Raw genomic sequence first — 6,248 nt, forward strand, 5'->3', positions numbered from 1 at the left:
GGTTTTCTCACCGTGTTGCTGTAGATCTGCCCCAATTCCCTGCAAATTGCATAAATCAGCACTATTGCGCCACTCTTTCAAACCCGTAATCATTGCGATGATAATAGCACAAGTTTATGTAAGACATTCCTGCTGCTACAGGCTTAAAGGACTGGTAATATATATTTCTATATGTCTAAATGCAACTCCGCACAGAGATAAAAAAAAAGTTTTCTGCAGGAGCTTAGACAGTTCAGTGCTTTAAATTTTATTAAATGGGTCATCGATTGGAAAAAACACTTTTACATGTTGTTTGAACTGAAATGTGTGTTGGCAGTGTGTGTACACAACCACACATAATGATAAAAATCCACCCAGTGGCTTTTTAAAGTCTCAATAAATCCAAACCCCTTTCTCATATCAAGCCTATCACAGATTCTTGGCAGAATTACATAATTCTGCACAGGCCCCTCCCATGATTGCTGATTGACAGTGGTCAGTCTTTGGTTTTATCACAGCCCTGCTCTGAAAGCCCTTTCACACTGCACGTCAGACCTGCAATATTTCCGGAACATTGCCGGGTCGCCTTCTGTGTGAAAGCAACCACGTCCCGAGTTTGATTACCGAATTGAACCCGGGTCGGGGACCTAGTAACATTGCGGGGTCCGACCCGGGACGAGCGCTGTGTTAACAAAAGCCATATCTAATTCCATGTCGAAGTGATGACGCGCATTACCGCACGACTCTTTTACCAGCTGTTTTGAAGGAAGATCAACGTTCGCGACGAAAACATATGTGCAAACTGTAATGAAGCAGAGATCAGTTAGTTCCTCACTTTCCGCGCTGACGCCGAGATCGTTTGCTTGCTTCAGTGAAAGTATAACGTGCCTAGCGTTTTGGTTGTAATAATGAACATAGCAGTTTTCATTTACTCCTGACATCTGAGCCGATGAAGACACAGTGAATTTGCTTTGTTTTTGAAAGGAATGTGCCCCCGATTTACCTAAATATGTCTATTTTCATGCAAATAATTTGTGATGCAGCTTCATCTACAGAAGAATTACAGTGTTTTTATTATATATAAATCTTTGCAAATCGCCTTTCCTATTAATGTGCTACTTAGCAAGTTTCAAAATAAATGCGGCTAAAGTTTACAGCATCTCAGAGAGTGGCTCGGAAGAGAGGGGCGGGGTCAGCAGAGCTCATTAACATTTAAAAGAACATGCAACAAAACGGCTTGCTGTAAACAGAGCTGTTTTTGACTGGGTAAAAAGGTTTTTTTTTACACTACGACTGATAAATTTTAACCAAAATATGTTATAGACTTTCCATTAAGACCCTAAAGAATCATATCAAACTGTGGAAAATGGACAGCCGATGACCCCTTTAAAAGTAATATTTTATGCAGTTAAAATGAGAACATGCTTATCTATCTGTCTGAGTTTTCACTCCATTTCTTTTAGCTTCAAGGTCATCAACTGTATATATTTTCCCAAATGACAAAATTTACTTTTAGCAGATATACAGATTTCAATACACATTGCATGGTTACACTGAGTCCAGTGCTTTAAAAGAAATAAATAATTATAGTTGAATTACTGAAATAAATTTAATTCAAAGTACAATAATTGTAATTTATTTTAATATGTATTAAATATAATATTTTATTTTACTTTACTTCACTTAACTTTACATTACTCTCAGGCCATCTACTGCATCTAGTATCCCAAAGTGACAAAGTAAACTTTTAGTAGATAAAACATTTCCTTATATGTTTTTTTTGTCTTCCCGAGGAAAGGAGCATAAATATTGGTGACTCATCCTGCACTACACAGATTTCTGCCCAATCATATGCTTTCTAGAATAAGAATGCCCTCCACAACCAACTATCAAGTTGCAAGCCTTGGTTTGTAGCTGTGAGGTATAAAAATACATAAAAAATTACAAAAAATTGGATAAATGGATAACAAAACGTACTAATCACATATCTCAACTAATATCTCTTTTAATATGAAATACATTGACATAGGAAAGAAAACTTGTGCTTGACAAGTAATTTTCTTGGTCTTTATTTATCTTTTTTCAGGAATTTTAAGGATAAGGAATTAAAGCAATGACATTTACTGGCATCCTTACAAAGATTACACATGCTTTTCCCATAATAGTGAGTAACAGTGAGTGATGTGCTAGAGATTTAAGGAGGTTTTATTCTGGACACTGTATCATTACGAAGCATTCCCCGCAGACATTAGGGAGGAGAGTGATTAGATAGGGAAAAGATTGGTGTGTGAATCAGCTGACAGATCCTTTTGGAGGCTCTCTGGGCTCTTTGTTCTCTTAAGGTCAGTTTCGACCAGACTTCCTTCTTTTAAACATACAGACTCTTTTCTTAATGAATCAAAGACAGAATAAGCCACCATTGACAGGGGCCGTAAGAAAAACTGAGAAAGACAAAGGTGTTTATGGTTATGAGGGATTTTTCTCTGAGTGATTACATTCAGCACTGTTGTGTTTCATTGCTACAAGTTTCTGTGGGATCACATTTGTATCTGATTAAAGTTTATTTTATTAAGGAGCACAATTCATACTTTTTTGCTCACTTTTAAAAGTGCAAAAGTGAAATGGCATTCACAAGCCTGTTTATTTTTCGAGTGATGATGGATATTCAGCAAGACAAATGTTGGGTGGGACTTCATTTTATACATCTGGAATTGTTTGGCTCATAGTGGGCGTTCAGTACCAGAATGAGGTCCGGTGATTGGACGGGAGGGGTTAAAATATGAGAAGGCTTAATGATGGCAGCCGACAATGAGATTTAATGTGAAATTAAGAAGAGATATTTTGAAATGACATGCACTGATGAATTATTCACGATATGACCAGTTGCGTCTATTAGAGTAAATAGGGTTGGTTTTAATGTCGTACTGATTAAACTGGTTAAAGTCTGTGCCAAATACTATTCGATGTCAGTGGTGTACCATATTAACATTAACTGCAGTAACTTTGGTATTTTGGTAACCAGGTATGCTTGAGCCTTCTAGTGTTTAGGGTCGCATCTTGGAACATCTTATTGGTTTAGATGTCTTTGTTCGGTGTTGTGTCCATATTTCTATTGAACCATGCCAAGAGTGCATTTGGAAGAACCAAGAGAGCATTTGTTCACACTTATTCAAATTAATCACACTAAAAGAGCAACCTCATGGAGTTTGTTTTAATTGAACCAAGCCAAATATAAACACACCATAAATGCAATGCTGGCTACCTCCGTTGATTTTGCTGAATCATGTCACTTCTTGACTGATGTTGTGCAGCCTTGCTCTCAAGTTACTTTAAAGAATTCGAACACCTGTCATTAACAAGGTATGTAGTACTAGGAGCTCTGCTTTAACACATCTTACCATGAAATCCATTTCACTGATTTTTTTTCCCAAATAAGCATAGAATGTATAAAATGTCATCAGATTCAATCCAGGTCCAACACACAATCTTTTTTCAAGCACATACTCCAGATATCTGTTCTGTGTAGAGAACAGTGGGCTTTGATGGCTTGTTCTTGCTTCCTATCAGATCAGTGGACACGCTGTTCCCTCCATACTTGGAGTGTCCCGAAATTCTCCTAACACTATTGTAAGACCATATAAGAGGGAAGCACAAAGTGTTTCTTGAATTCAAATACGCTTTGTATCATGCCAAACTATAGGTCTTTCTGTAGAACTAGATAACACCCTAGTAGTTACAGCAGTCCCATGCTGAGGAGAGATATGTGTGTGAATGTGTACAGATGCAGGCCCATACACACACACACACACACACACACACACACACAAATAGTATGTAATGTATGTGTGTGCTCATTTTAAAGTGCTTCCTCTGTGCTGTTTTAAATGTCACTGCTTACTCAAGCTCTCTGCACCTCTTTCAATTACTTTATGCTTACTCCTAAGTGAAATATAAGTTAACATTGCAAGACTAAATATATATTTATTTATATTTTTACAATATATATTATTTATATTGAAGGCTACATTTATTTGATAAAAATATCAAAAACAGTGATATTGTGAAGTATTTGTATGTATATGTATGTAAATGAGGTCTGCTATGTTCAGCTGCCAAGGTGTTAAAAAAATGTATTATGAGCTAATTTGTGATGTAACGATCATGATGAGGACAGTGGAGGAAAATAATTGCTGAGAATGATGATTAAATTATTTAAATACATTTTGATCTGTTTCTCCAGAGCTACTGAATGCCTTCAGAAATAGTGTTATAGTTTGCGTGTATGTGTGTGTGTGTGTGTGGCTATTTTGGACTTTTTAGTTTCAATAGCCTATGTAAAAAGAGTTGCAGAAAGTTCAGTGATGATGAGCCCAATGTTCTGCCGTTTCACACAGCTTTGCTTTAGTGTGTTGGTCTGAATTTGGGAAAATGCATCTGAGGGATCCCGGAGCCCAATCCAAACATCTGTCTGTTTCACCTCTGCGTCTCTTGAGTGAGTATGTAAATGTTCGCTACATGTTCTTACCTCTTTAACATTCTGGTGATCAGTCACATCTGTTTAGACTCTTGGCTGTGATGCATGACTGTAACAGACAGACATTATCATCATCGATCAGAGAAATTAAGCCGTGCTAACAGCACTTGCATTATAGGTTCATGAATTATCAACAATTGAATAATCCTTTACAGGGCTAAATACTCTCCTTTTTTACGCTCTCTTTCTCAGAATGTGTTGGAATGTGGAATCTGATCAAACTTGCTGCAAGTGTGGAAGATACAGAAAGTTCATACATAAGAACTTGCCCCAGAGCAAAGGCCAGAGTCTCCTCTTTCACTCGAGCAGCTGTTTCACAACAGCACATTGCATAGTGCAAGAGAACCTGCAGTAAAACTAGCACAAAACCATCCCACAGTCATCTGAATTCAGAAAGTGGCTTCAGAATTATACAATGTCTTTAGGGAGGTCTTAAGAGTTTCCAAATATAATTTTTTGATTGTATTCAAGATCCCTTTCTCTGATCTCCGAACACCTAAATCACACCCATAGAATGTGTGAAGTAACAAAAGACTTATGAGAATACTTTTATTATGTATTGAAATGATGAATGATGATATTCATTTTGCATATTTACTAATTAGAACAACATACCATTTGTGGTAAAATATTTGAGATTCTTTGAAACATACCTAATGCAATATGTAGAACAGTATTTTTGAATAGTTTATCTGCAGCTTCAGTGTTTTGAGTGGTTCACCTTCAAAAAGCCAAGGGTGTGAGGTGGTTTAAATGGTATTCAGGGCACTGAATACCAGTTCCGAATGGAAGGTGTTCTGAATGGGTTGCAGGGTGTTGCTAGGGTGTGAAGTGGTTTGTATGGTGTTCTGAAAAGTGTGTAGGGTGTGAGGTGGTTGTTATGGTGTTCTGAATAGTGTGTAGGGTGTGAGGTGGTGGTTATGGTGTTCTGAATAGTGTGTAGGGTGTGAGGTGGTTGGTATGGTGTTCTGAATAGTGTGTAGGGTGTGAGGTGGTTGGTATGGTGTTCTGAATAGTGTGTAGGGTGTGAGGTGTTTGGTGTGGTGTTCAGAATGGTTTGTGGGGAGTTGCTAGGGTTTGAAATGGTTGGTGTAGGTTCTGAATAGTGTGTAGGGTGAGAGGTGGTTGGTATGGTGTTCTGAATAGTGTGTAGGGTGTGAGGTGTTTGGTGTGGTGTTCAGAATGGTTTGTAAGATGTTGTTAGGCTGTGAGTTGGTTGGTAAGGTGTTCTGAATAGTGTGTAGGGTGTGAGGTGCTTGGTGTGGTGTTCAGAATGGTTTGTGGGGAGTTGCTAGGGTTTGAAATGGTTGGTGTAGGTTCTGAATAGTGTGTAGGGTGAGAGGTGGTTGGTATGGTGTTCTGAATAGTGTGTAGGGTGTGAGGTGTTTGGTGTGGTGTTCAGAATGGTTTGTAAGATGTTGTTAGGCTGTGAGTTGGTTGGTAAGGTGTTCTGAATAGTGTGTAGGGTGTGAGGTGTTTGGTGTGGTGTTCTGAATAGTGTGTAGGGTGTGAGGTGTTTGGTGTGGTGTTCTGAATAGTGTGTAGGGTGTGAGGTGTTTGGTGTGGTGTTCAGAATGGTTTGTAAGATGTTGTTAGGCTGTGAGTTGGTTGGTAAGGTGTTCTGAATAGTGTGTAGGGTGTGAGGTGTTTGGTGTGGTGTTCAGAATGGTTTGTAAGATGTTGTTAGGCTGTGAGTTGGTTGGTAAGGTGTTCTGAATAGTGTGTAGGGTGTGAG

At 38.3% G+C, this 6,248-nt stretch overlaps 1 long non-coding RNA gene across 1 annotated transcript; it reads left to right on the forward strand.

The window, feature by feature from the left end:
* Window positions 1-2,061: 2,061 nt before the first annotated feature.
* On the forward strand, window positions 2,062-5,759 carry LOC113073884 (uncharacterized). The gene is made up of 3 exons (XR_003280558.1): window positions 2,062-2,321; window positions 4,374-4,471; window positions 4,706-5,759. It is a non-coding gene; the product is annotated as an uncharacterized LOC113073884 (long non-coding RNA).
* The last annotated feature ends 489 nt before the right edge of the window (window positions 5,760-6,248 follow it).

Source organism: Carassius auratus, unplaced genomic scaffold (assembly GCF_003368295.1).
Source record: "Carassius auratus strain Wakin unplaced genomic scaffold, ASM336829v1 scaf_tig00013167, whole genome shotgun sequence".
Taxonomy (NCBI): Eukaryota; Metazoa; Chordata; class Actinopteri; order Cypriniformes; family Cyprinidae; genus Carassius; species Carassius auratus.